The sequence below is a fragment of the Botryllus schlosseri genome, chromosome 3, assembly GCF_051294905.1.
Source record: "Botryllus schlosseri isolate E-star chromosome 3, Bs_hap1, whole genome shotgun sequence".
Taxonomy (NCBI): Eukaryota; Metazoa; Chordata; class Ascidiacea; order Stolidobranchia; family Styelidae; genus Botryllus; species Botryllus schlosseri.
In genome coordinates, this window is record NC_137238.1 from 25,796,957 (window position 1) to 25,810,885 (window position 13,929).

The window sequence follows — 13,929 nt, forward strand, 5'->3', positions numbered from 1 at the left end:
GTAATTGTAAGTTAACCATTCTCTTTGCACACAAATATAAGTGATTTTTAGTTGTTCATTAGTTTTTTTGTTTTCTTTGCGTACGACATGCAGCCAGAGTTCAAAGAACCTGTTAACATCGTTGATCGACCACAGATGTCACTGATATCAACAGCTATTGAAATACATTACATTCTTGAATTCATTGAATGCTGTTTTGGTTTCTACGCTTCAAACTTCAAACTTACATTAAATACGATTAGTCCTTGTATATATGTAGAGAAATACGCGTTTAATGTAGCGATTCCGGAATCCGGCCCTCCAAGCACTTCATTTTCCCATATCCGGCCCGCCGACATGAGAAGTGGCCCGCCCCTGGTTCAAGGGATAGCGCGACCAGATTACTGACCTATCCTCGCACCGAACACAAGCACTTTGACAACACTTTTCATAGCTGCCAGATGATGTTTTGCGCTCATTACTTTGTACAGATAGTCACAGACCTTGTATTATTCAGGATGGTGACTTTAAGGGTCTTTAGCTCTTTACATTCCTAGTTTATTGACGTAAAAAATAGTGTCCCATGATGATGTATCACCCCTGCCATTATTTGTCATTGAAATCCAGCTCGGTGCCGACCGTGACGCATGTGGACGTGCTCGATTGGTTTTTTATAAGAAATGAGATATTATTCTAGGTTAATCATCACATTTTCGTTGAACTGGAAGTTATAAAAATTGATTGCAATCAACGTCAAAGCTGTCGGAAGTATCCGCGTTAAATTGATGTATTGGTGTTGATACGGTGACGTCATAATGAAGGTAGCGACGGGATATGAAATCGTCAAATCCGAGCATTTCCATTGTTGCTATAGTCATCGACCTACATTCAATGCAAAACTTCAAACATGGTCTGCAAATTTACTATGATATATCATACCTATTTCTGTATAAAGCTATACCATAGCAATGCGCACATAATAATTAACGACCCTGCATTGCGAAGGATGATGTTTGGCGTCAGTCTACCTATACACCAGCGACCCGCAATAATTTTGGGAAAGTTCTGGTTGCAAAAGTTTGAAAATTTGAAGGCATTGGTCAGGGGCGTCACTGGTCAGGTCATACAGATCTATTCTTTATGAAGTTAATTTTGAAAAACTCTTTACTCGCAGCTGTAAGTAGACCCAAACACTGTACTTTGGTTTTGCAAATCAACGATAATGGATTTCGTTTTGTTAAAAAAAACCATGTAGGCTTAAATACTAACAAGGGTAAGATCCGGATCCAACACTGAAAATATTGACATTCGGACCGTGGTCCGCCGGTTGAGGAGCGGTGACTTACAGTCTTTTACTGCAGCTAAAATTGGTTTGGGTTTCGGGATTTCTGATTTCAATAGCAAAATCCTGGTTCCTTACCTTACCACGTACCTACGTCTTGAATGTCTTTTACGGTGTTTAATTTATTAACATTAAACATTACCCTGAGTTCACTGGAGTTTGTATTGATATCGCCCGCATACTGCCGCCTCTATAACGAAGTGTTAGCCTTACCAAGTCCACCAACTGTTATATTTCTCCATCGCGACTCCATCCCACTCATTGGCGAGTTGAATTCCGTTTGCAAGCTGCCTCACGTAGCAGAGGTGTTTTGTTACGCCTTGGACACGGGTTACCAGTTCAGCATGTCATTCGCAGGTCGACTGGATTCTCAAGTTTCAAATCGACTTAACTGTGGCGCGCAAACTCATCAATCAAATCACTGAAAACGTGCTGAGATTGAAGTCATTTTTGCATCTCCCAGGGATTGAGCAGCGCAGCCATGCATTTGAGCAGACCTCGCATAGTTATCACACGTTGTCAGTAGCGAGTAGACGGGAAAAGTGTAAATTCACGATATTGGTTGGCAGTGCCATTATCGGCCAAACTCGCGAATACTATAACCATTATTACTGTGATTCTAAAACATTTTGGGCTGAGACCCAAATCTGATTTTATGAAGGCCTCAAGACTCGAGCATCACAATATGACAATGCACATGTTAAGTTGTTTCAGAAATGTAAGGAATATCCAATATTGATACAGCACATGCATATTATTTTCGTGTTCTAGGCTAGATTGGTTGTCTGATTGAACTCACCAAGTCTTTTACACGCTTTCCTACCTTTTCATTGCATTGCAATCATGTGAAATAATGGAATTATCAAAAAGCGGACCATAGCAGAACAAGGCAATCAGTTGCAGTGATCAGTTAACAGGATTTATCACGACAACATCACTGATCCAGTGTGATTGATGTGACTGAATCTATTCTTCGTATTACTTCCAAAGCACAGTGCCGAACCATGTCATCGATACGAACTCCTTGTAGGAGATTTTGAAGCCTACAAATCTTAAATCCTCGTAACTGACACTACCAAATGATTTACTATACTTTGTCATGAAAGATTGTTATGACCTTATGATCAATAGCCGACTTCTATAAGTTGCCATTCTTGAGATCCCATTTCCTGATTCCCACAGTAACCCGTAACCAGCTCACCGGCAAGTAGCCGATGCATACGTTACCGTGATGTCGGAGATCGGACACCATTCGTATGTTTCCTTCTCTCTCTCTCGCTCTGACCTTTATGTCTATTAGGCCTACTTGCACAAATTAGAGCTTTAAAAACCGTATCGGGATAAATTTAGATGTTGATAAAAGTCTAATGCAGGTCCCTGTTTCGATTCGGAAGCTTACCAGGACTCTCGATTCATGGAATAGAATACACGGCTCAAAGAAATGACGAGGCCGCTACATTTGACATCACATTGGGTACAAGATCAACTAGATAGGCCTACTTCAAATATTATATTCGAGGCTTCCTCAGTTCTTCGTAATCGGTATGCGGAAAAAGATGTCTTTTGCTGCGCTAGTGTTTTCTCGATAATTACTAAATGTGGTAAAGTTCCCCTTATCCAACCCGTTTAATGCACATTCTGCAGTCAATCGAGGGCAGTATCGAGTAAACCATGACTTGCGTAAATACGTGCCGACATGTCGAAGAAATCAAATTTATTTCGGCATATCCATCACAAACGATTGTGCTAGTAATGAACACAAAACAATACTGCTCGGGAACGCCGGTAACGACCTGGTGTGGATGTGGGTACATCTTTAGACATAGCATAGAATTGTGCATTCTGTATTGATTCGCTAAGTAAAATCAACCGTCCGGCTTCTTGGTAGGTAAGTCATGGATTCCATCCCTGGCCGGTTACGATAAATGCTTGATCTTAAAACGAACTGATAACCGCGGCTTAACCTCTACACCACTCGTCACTTCGGGGTAGATTATGGAGATTGAAAATGGTGCTGTAGCCACTCGCCACTTCGTGGCATAACATGGAGATAGAAAATGGTGCTGTAGTTTCCGTAAACTTACCATGGTGGTTTCGTATCTCGTTCGTCACGGCACCTTTGTTGCAGATGAAAATAAGAACAATTCCTTCCTTCCTCCTCGAACTATATTCTATATAGACAACAGCTGCATGGTGCGATTTATGAGAGTGGCAAGAAATATTTCGTGGGGCTAAGAGCTTCAAAGAGGTGTTCTGTCTGTTGTCAGTATCCCATCGCGGCGGTCTGTCCACATTCGTGTCAGATTTGTAGTATTTTACGCTACATTCGTAATGCAGTATTGTGCGCCAAATGTATTCGACGGAACCGCCCTTATATGGCTGCATTTAGTGCACAATGGAGATGTCTCGTACGCGTCAAAATATTGTCGGAATATCGACTTAGTCGATGATCTTTTATTGGAAAGTAGGCCCACCGAACTGAGCGTAGCAAGCAAACTAATTTCAGTAAATAGGCAAATTATTAAAGCTTCCAATGAACACCATCACCTCAATGAGGAACAATGCTTAGAAGTAACAAAGCAACCCAATGTTCGTAACATGAAGTAAACTGCCAAACGGACAGCTACATAGAAGCGGGCGAATATTTATGCTCATTTTATCCAATTCCTTCATCGTCTGGACAGGATACAATAAATGTCAAACGCTTCCAGCCAGAGGAGCTTGCACGTACGACCAGACCACCACTTATCCGGTTTCGAGTTTTGTCTTAACGCAACGCCCGAGAACACATCATAAATAGAGTAATGCCTTAACTGCTGCCTGTATCAGAAAATAAAATCATGAATCACAAATGTTATCTGATTTCGACAGAGTTCATAAGAATCCAATATAGTTTGAGCAGGGATATCTCTAACTCTAGCTAGATATCCCCGAGTGTGACATATCACACAGACACTTGAGGTCAGTGTTGGCCTGTTCACTGATGTGACGTTGGATGATAAAAGTACGCTCCCGAATAAAGTTATCCACTCGCCCAAGATCTCACTAAAGATACCAACCAACACTGTGCTCATAGAGATACTGATTGAAGGCAGAATTAAACTACCTATATATCATGCTGTCAACACGAGTGGAAGTTGTATTTGTGCGCAACACAAGCTAAGTAGCGGCGCTGAAATTTTCCGACTCGTTTATGCATTTGAAAGCGCCTTGTTTACCATAACGAAGAGGGTCGACCGACGAGCAAACACTGCTACGTGACCGTTTTCGGTTCGAAATCACGTATTGTAACACAACAGTATGCCGCCTTCGCGGCGCTAGTTCTCACAGTGTGCGGACGCCATCAATTACAGCGTGCTCCTCAAGGCGTACACTTGTCCAAAAGCGAAATCAATAAAAGCCTGTTCGCTACTGTTATGAAACGTGCCGGTTCAGATGCGCATATAAATTGGCGTTGGTTGTTAACAACAACGTGTAGCCAGAGTTGGTCAGTGATGAAATCGTCTACTTTATCATTAGAGTACTCAACAAGTAGGTTCTGCCTTCTTCAGACCTTATTCAAGTTTTGTCTTTCGAATACTTCCATTCCCACTTCAGTTTTTGTAGGCATCACTGCACTACAGTATTTACTCCTATAATTTTGTAAAGAAGAAAGTACATTTGGTGCATGTTTGCATCCCTTTTCGGGAAACTGTCATTATAACCGGCGGAATAACCACTGTAACGCAGTAACTGGATATATTATTAAGAGTATTTGTAGTTACGACGGTCATTTTGCGCTGGTCGCAAAGACGCATCTTGCAATCATCACGCTACATCCGCGTGAAGTAGCTTTGTCATGTCTTAGCAATGACTCTTGATACTTGTGATCGTGTAGAAACTGTGGCCACGCAGTCTGAGTGGTCTGAGAAGTAGCACTCGATTGCGCTGGTGTGCCCCAGATGCCGTTATTTCACACCCCATTCACACCGGCTTTTGCATGATCCTCAGTGGGGAAAGCTCAAACTGTAAAACTCAAACACAAAGCTAGTTTTTCGTTGAAGATTCATTAGCAGACACTGGATCACACCAGCATTAAAGAAGTACATGCTATGCATTGTCTTTGCCCTCAGAACTGTAAAGGAATGGAGTTATCTTACCTTGACTGTCCAATGTGGATATATACACACCGTGTATCTAAAAGGTGTCCGACCTTCGTGTGTTAGTAACGGGAATACAATGCCACGGTAAATTATAGAAGAATCCCGATAACAAAATCGATCACTCCGTAAATATGAACGTTGTGAGTGTATTTTCTGGTTGAGTAGGCCAGGGTGACATTTTCGACTGGTTCAATGTTGCTTTAATTACGCGTTTCCGCGTGCGACAGTGTGCGGTTCTCCTTAGTCTCGATTTGACCATGAATGGGTAAGAAAGATATTTCGAGTGTTTATCGAGGTCGGATTTGTCGGCATTATAGTGAATCAGATGATGTGACTAACTTCGCCGACGTCTGACGTCACGGGCCGCTAGCATAACAGCACTTGTGTCTGTCGCGGGGGCGGCAGTCGACTCGCGAGAGACATCTAACGGAACTTGCTCGTAAAACTCGATGTGAGCTAATCTGGCCAATACCTTGGTGCACATTCGAGAGACACAGCTTCTATACTTTATTAAAATATACCAGCCCAGTAAAAGACGCGTTTTTCGTGTAACACGGTTTTATCATGAGAGATATTTTCTCTGCGTTTGGAAGATGGAGAAACTAAAGTAGATATTTTGTTGTGGATAGATGTGTGTGTGTGCTTGCACGCGTGTAAGCATTCTTCGCTTGCCCTTTAGCGCAAATCGACGGATAAAGGGCAACGCGATACCGATTTATTTTTGTCAAATTAAGGTTCATAAGTTCATTCTGGCGCAGCATACTCGTGGATCTATGCTTGTCAAATGAGAAGTGTGAAAACACCGTTGCTAGCGCAGTTCGTTTTATATCGGCCATGTGACGTCATTGATGTTGTGACGTCGCGCAATAAGCATCCCTAGTGTCTTTGGCCAATATTGAATCTTATTTTTTATCGATTCGAGTTGTCATATAACAGCATGCATTACCAGAGGTGGTCAAATTAGTAATATGTGGTACTCAAGTCGAAGTATAAAGTCGTAAATGTCTACTTAAGTACGAATGTAAGTAACGATAAGGTAAAAAGTAAGTATTGCAGGCCAATAGAAACAGTTTCGCTATTAACCCGTGACAACCTCTGGGCATGTCACAATACACCTTGTACGCCACACCACTGGGTAGGATAGCGACCGTACACCGCTTTATCCAAGCTTGTAAAAGCATTCGTCGGGTTTGTAGCTGGGTCGTGCACATTCTGACGCATATTTCTGCGGTTTGTTGAATCCTTATGGCTCATATTCTTTTGGGGTCCGCTAAACTTTCGTGAAAACAAAGGCACTCGAGGTAAAAGCAGTAATCCATTAGGTTTCGGCCGATCGCCCCATTAAGCCCCAGTAACCCTCTATTTGAGCAGGTCTTAAGTAGCCTTGAAAGAGGCATCTCGGAAAAGCACGCGTTTATGATGGTTTGTTGCGAAAACACAGTTATGACGTTGATGGTTGTTACTGGGGGTCAGCGCTGCATATTGCTGCTATCGGCCTCGGACAGCTAAACTACAGGCGTTGCGAATGACTGATTGCCTATCAGTGGCCGACTGGCCGATGACTGATTAAACTCGATTGCCTTGGTTCTTAACCAGTGAACAACAAGGGAATTTCTATGTTGGCCGTAGAGCGATTTTTCAAGGCATGTAGTAGTTGAATGTTTGGCTCGTCTACCTATTTCAGAAAAGCTTGTACTCATATTGACAAATTAGTGTCACTCCAAGCTGATTGTAATCAGGAGCGAAAGTATGTAAATGTGGTGAGCCGGATTCGAAACATGGAAATAATTTTGTTTCTGTATCGCGAACATAAAAAACTAAATATGCACGGTGATGTCAAATGATAACCCACAGTTAACAGCAACGAGGCGAAATTCGACTGTAAAATAACGTAAAACCAACACGATAGTAATGATTACTGAGGTCAATCACCAACACTCTATTGGTTTTTTGGTTAGAAGTTCTTGGTAACTTCTAACTAGCTGGTGGAAACCGCAATATTCAATAGCCGTAGCAATAGGTGCGACGAATATGGACTTAACAAAATTGCGCCACCCCAGCCATGGGCTTAAGGCAATCTGTGCCATAATCAATCCACTTCGATTCGCCTTCAGTATCCTAATCACGGAAACACGAGTTTACGAAGTAGGTTCTGTCTGAAGACTAAATGAACTTATCCAAGTCCGAGAAGTGGTAATTTCTGTAATCCCAGAGTGCACTTTTCTATTGGGTTGGGCGGAGAATAAAGCCGTTCTAAATCCAGAACACTCGAACGAGTTTAAGGAAGTTTGGAGAAGCTTTGCAGTTCTTTTGTCGAGGAGCTGGGATTCCTGTATTAGGGTTCTTGAACAAATCCAAGGATTTGGCTCTATAGTTATAGAACGCAATTCATTTTGCCCACTCCTGAAGAGACAAGGTCACCGAATGCGACTGTTTTAATTACCGTAATTGACACGTATAGCATATAGCACCTGGTGGAAATATTTGTAATCTTTGAATATATATATATGCTGTATGCTACTCTACAATGGCCAAACTGATGGATAAGAATGACCACGAATCTAGCCCGGTCCATTTGCTGGTATTGTTCGTGGTTACAATTCATAATACCTTCGTAAATCTAATATATTTGACAGCAATGTGCAATTAACTCTAGGGAGAGCATGGTCAGGTTAAAATTCCATTGCGATGATTTATAACTATTGCGGATATTAAAATGCCATTATACGTCGGATGTGATATGCTCAATCACAAAGCCCGGTATCAACCTATCAAAGAAAGTGTGAATCCATGACTGCTGGATTTCAATCCGGCTTTTATGGATGGCAGCTCAATCTGCCGACTGGACACATAGCGGCATACAATATCACACACTGTCTTGTTTGCGCAGCCAACCGTGTTTATATAAAAAGCAACAATACGTGAAGAATACACACAGGGGTGTACGTGGAGCCTCTATCCCGTTTTTTCCGTTTAAGTAAACGTAGGATTAAGGAGGTGTCGATGGAATAAGTCAAATAAAAACCGATTTAATCCTTCAACCAAGTCATACCCCAGCTCTTCATTGGAAATGAATACGTGCCTATCTGCTACCGCGCGATGCTTGCTGAAAGGCTACCGTGTCCCTCTGTATTTCCCTGCCAACCTCTGGTCCTAATATCCTTTTGGGATCAGGAATTATTACTTTTTAATAGGCTATTTATTTATTTGGATTATCGCGAATGAATAAGGGATGAGTTACATCGTACGGGTAATTAGGTTTATTTGATAAAGTCCAATACTGATGCGCATAATCTAAATGCCAACAATAAACATTTCATGTTGTGATACTCGTCGCCGCTTCGCGAATTAGATGCACCTGCGGATACGTAGAATGTGTCCAACAACGAAAAACACTAATCTTTCTTTACAAAAGAAAACATAAGTGCACTAGGATACTAAGCGAATGGAATAAGTGTATACATGCTTATTACCTGATCCAATAAGTTTTATTTTTAACGGATAATGCACATAGGATTTATTTTATTGCAGTTGACTTATCTAAAATATCTGTATCATTGACAAAAATTATCCCCTGCAATGCAATGAAATTTATCATACCCGGAACAATCTGTCAATGAAGTTCCACCGCGATACAATTAAGGACTTGAACTAGCGTATTTCGGTGACTGTTCGCCCTTATAAACTACTTCATAGATGGATGCGTCCCTGTCCGGGTGCACGTTTAAGGCGCTATAAAGTATAAAGCGTGTCTATAAAGAGTACCAAGACAAAATCGCATGAAGTTTCAGTAGCATAAAAAACTCCATAGTTCTACTAAAATTATATCACATCTATCATAGAATAACTATCGGCCCGGACCAACCTGTCGCACTGAAGTCTATATTTCACGAGCACTCGGCTTTCAGTGGGTAACAGATATTCAGCCGACCGCAATGAATACAGTAAAATCACTTGAATAACAAAATTAACTTTGTTATCCATAGTTCAATTTTGCTTAGTGTTGAAACGGGTTAACGTTTCAATAGTTGAGTTGGTGACTCGGCCTAATTGTTCCCATCGACAGCTTCGAATCAATACAGGCAGATATTACAAATACACCCTCGCGCACTTTCAACATTTAATCAACAAAAGTTGTTTTCAGCTGAGCAACTATAGTCGTGGCATGGTCATTGGTCATGTTATGATTTCGAACTAACGTCATCATTTTCCAATTTAGGTGCTTAAGTCAGTCGTTAAGTGATGATAGAACAAGATATGTCAGTCAATGGCCAATTGTAAGACCAATTATTATAAGATGCAAGTTAGGGATACTGTACAATGTACATCATGTCCGCAAGATATCCTGTCCGGAACAATCACCCCAATAGGGCGCGGGTGTGGTGTATTACGGCCTCCATGCATCCGCGTAATGCTCATTGCATGACTTCCGTGCTAGGCGCATAATAAGGTTTTAATGTCGCTTAATACATTCTAAGCGCCGTGAAGATCAACTGTTGGCTGCAGGGATAATTAAAAATTGATTAATTTAACTGATTATCGACCACGGGCATGCGATCCCTGTCTACTAACGATGCCGTCTGTCACGGTAAATGAAGTCGTAATGCGTCCGTGTCAAATTGGGATCGGACCGGGCTACATCGGTTATCTGGGGGATTTACGCGATTTCAGGGCGCACATGTCTCTGGCTAGGTGCGGTCTGGTTCGGGTGGATGCTGAAAGAGCTTTTATAATCCCGTCGAAATCCTTGGGCTCCGAAACGAATCCCTTGGGGTTAGGGCGAGCTTTACTGGCACTGTAATGAGCGAGGTAGACAAAGCTAGACGCCCGCGTCATTGTTGGCAAGCCATCCGAAGCCATGGCGCGAGTCAAAGTCACCGCTCTCGCGAAAGGAATGTGGATTAGCCATGCGGATTACGATATGAACAATCTTCTATGGCCACCATGTATCTTGCCGACTTGGAGAGATTTAAACCTGTAATACTAGTGTAAATAAACACTATATACATGGTGGATGCTTCCTGGACTGCGATTGTCTACAAACCGAATATGTTAACACATCCTTAATTGCAGCGATAATAATAATCCGTCCGATTTTTCTCACCTAATTAGGGCCGGTCCTCGTTTAAATTTGATGAGGAGTCAACGCCTTCTACTGCGTGGATGCACGAAGAGGTGTTCAAAGTAGTCATCGTTGTTATTTGAGTTGCCTAGTGACTATTCAATTACAAGTAAACGTATCAATCAACTATAAAACGTCTCTTACAAGTTAACGTTTAAATTTACCTTAAAACGTTTACGTTAAAACTACTTTTGGGTGGAAGAGAATATGTCAGGTATGAAAAGTACGCGAGTAGGCAGTTTCAGTAAGTAGATATGGTTGGTATTCGTATACTTTTAGTAGTTGAATTGGAGGTGGTGGCTTTCGAAATTGCAAGATGTATCTTCGTGACAAACGCAAAATGACAACTGTCACGGTAGAATCTTCGAAAATATATTCAGTTACCGCTGCGATAATTCACGTGGTGCTTATGGCAATTTCGCCAATAAACAAATGTACTTTCTGCTTTTCGAAATGAAACATCAAGTTGTTTTGCCGAAATTATGTTAACGCATAGAAGTGGAACACACCCCTTGACTATAAATACGGTAGTGCTAGTCGGGAGGACCTGAGAACCTGTATATTATCGTATAATACAACCTAACGTGCATGGACCAAGCTGAGGAAAAAGACTCAATTATCAATTCAATACGCGACTGACGAGACGACTGCCAATGTTTCATTTTATTGTCGCAAACAAACCATTCATCGTCTAAAATTACAAGCACCCTGTAAATTTCTTCGTATGTGCACTTTGCACTTTATGAAAGCAGGTAAACTTAGTTGATGGCCTTTAAAAGAAGCAGATATATTCTGAACTCACACACAGACACGATCCTGCTTGTAATCCGTGGGGTATTGGGTTTTGGCAGAGATATTTTTCTAGTTTTACTCGCGACATTGTCATGAGTGTAAAATTTGCATGACAGCCGTGTGACGCGAACGTCGAGCATTGCCGTCGGACCGTTGTCGAGAGAGTATACCCACGAGAATACACGGAAACTATATTTCGGCGAAATTAATGCAGCATCAGTGCGACACTGCATGCCAGAAATTAGATTGTCGTCTGTCTGGAATTGCTGTTGTTTGCAAGAGATTGACAGCTCGGACATGGAGAAAGGGCCCATGCATTGAAATGTTTCTGCATAACCGACAGGTCATATCATCTAAATTTCATTTTAAAAGAGCCTTTTTCGTTTTGGTTCAACACTCCGCAAATGATGAATTGCTATCCATGCCTAGAAGAGGTAGTCACTGTCGTAGAACTTCTAAGTTTGAGGAGTACTTAAGTAGATTTCCGTACTTGCGCTACCTAATCAGATCGTTTTGTTTTTGGTTTCCCGGCATATGAGCATGCGTCACTTTTTAATGTGGTTTTACAACCCTAAAATTATTCCTAACCCCCACTATAACCCAGAACAACACATATATACATCCTAACCCTAACCTAAACTTCCATCTAAACCAGTGGTTCCCAACCTTTTTCGACTCGTCCCCCCCTTATCAGTCTCGACACGAATTTTCTCCCCCATATTTATGGATCTGAATAAGAGGACGCCAAATCTGGAAATATATTCACTCAACTCTGATTGCTGGTAAATTTACTAAAAAAGGGTCAAGGTGGTGCTCTGAAACCCGGTTTCCGCTACTACCTTCCGTTGAGTTGATCTTTTTTCGCGTCGTATGCAGGATAAGCCGTCTTCACGTGGATTTTGGCCATGTGAATTGAATATGTCTCACCGGACGTTGTAACATTTTCGCACTCTATCGCCCCCTTGTTTCTCAAAATAGCACACCGGGGGGGGGGGGGGGCGACATCACCCACGTTTGGAACTACTGATCTCAACCATACCTGCCGCCCTTAATCCCAAATTTTAGCCGCCTGCTCAAGTTCTGCATGCCCTGAGCACATGCTAAAATGTCGTATGCTCATTGCTCACGCGGGTCCACGGACTTATGTTTTTTAGTACCCTTACTGCTATTGAAAAGTCTTAGTAGAAGATAGCTTTAGGACAAGTTTGCGACTTTTGAGAGCGAAATTCCCTTGGCGCTATGAACCCTGCCTGCATCATCGTAGCAAAACATATTTCCGGAAATTGCACCATGTATAGCGTAATTATGCGTCAGTCAAGGAAATATACACTGCAATTTCGAAATAAGACGCATTGGACTATTTGATAAAATAAGCGACCCCTCGAGCTTATCTAATTCTTGAAACTATTTACCAGAGTAATGTTTAGAAATTAATCTTGTACTTCCAGTTGTAGTACTTTTGAAAAGCCTTCGAAATCGCTACTTCTGATATACGCCGTTTTTCTACTTTTACTCAAGTGCAAAACCTGGCCGCTGGATCCGCTTTTGGTGCCATGTCAGATGTCATTTAGGGATAGATTTTGATCGCGCGTGAACTCTGGGCGTGCGCTGAATCGCATTGTTCAAATCGTCACTGTCACGATGTACGTGGCGATGACAGCGAATACCTTTGATATTTTGGCCAAACAGGCGCTAGCGAGAAGCTTGAGAATCCCGATTTTTTTACAGATCGACACCGCACAAGCCACTTCGCGTTCGGCCAAGAATGATAAATGACCTTCCGTGAAGGGTGTAGTGCCGTCGAGAGGCCGGGGTGAGTCAAAAAGGTCGCGTTTTTCCCGACTCCGCGCGCGGCCACTTTGTGAAGACCCCATTGAAATCGATTATTCACGTTTCGGGTACCATCCGACCTACTTCCCCGCACGTAATAATGCCCGAAATCGGGAGTAATGAGCTGGTAAAGTGTCGCGACATTGAATATCTCGGCACGATTTCAACAACATTTGTTAATATCAAAATATAACTTCGCTTTCCATTATGTTATGTGAATACAAAAACGCAGCTACAGAGACTCTCATCTCATCTATATATATACCTATAATTTAATTCTAACCGGTTAGGACCTCGACTGAAATATATAACACGTATCAATTAATGGTTAGTTGATCTACATAGAACTTTGACTGATATCATTTCCCCTTTTCGCCTATAGACAAAAGGGTTTGCTAAAAAGGTCGCCACAGGTATTTTCAACGTGTAATCTGAACAGATATGATCGAATTCTAATATCAACGCCCTCCTTCGATTCGAAATAGGTATTTCGAAATTAATAGTATAGAATAGTTCAACCTACGACGCCCCCGTTAAACTCTTTATTATTCCCGTTTCATCTTATTAGAACAAACATAAATAATTTTAAGGCTATTTCCGTCGATCCGGAATCCGAAATATGCGACTTGATTCTGAATGTACTGAATCGTAAGAAATCGATATTCCAAACGATTCGAACCGCCGTTCCTATTCGCGATGCAATAATTTGGGCCATTTTTTAT

General features: G+C 41.8%; 1 protein-coding gene and 2 long non-coding RNA genes across 14 annotated transcripts in view; 1 reads left to right on the forward strand and 2 right to left on the reverse strand.

Annotated features, from left to right (window-relative positions):
- LOC145435413 (uncharacterized) overlaps nt 1-13,929 on the reverse strand; it is a 428,570-nt gene that overhangs the window by 258,978 nt on the left and 155,663 nt on the right. The gene's annotated exons all lie outside the window — the stretch shown is intronic.
- The window catches only part of LOC145436203 (uncharacterized), an 81,217-nt gene that overhangs the window by 26,629 nt on the left and 40,659 nt on the right, over nt 1-13,929 (forward strand). For 2 of the 12 annotated variants that reach the window (XR_013914213.1, XR_013914212.1), the window contains exon 2: nt 13,106-13,190. This is a non-coding gene — a long non-coding RNA (uncharacterized LOC145436203). Of the gene's footprint in view, nt 1-12,434; nt 13,191-13,929 lie in introns of those variants that run through there. The other 10 variants (XR_013914214.1, XR_013914217.1, XR_013914211.1 and 7 more) reach the window with 9 other exon arrangements.
- LOC145436206 (uncharacterized) lies at nt 3,003-12,377 on the reverse strand. The gene is made up of 2 exons (XR_013914223.1): nt 8,902-12,377; nt 3,003-8,867 (listed from the first exon to the last, which is right to left on the reverse strand). It is a non-coding gene; the product is annotated as an uncharacterized LOC145436206 (long non-coding RNA).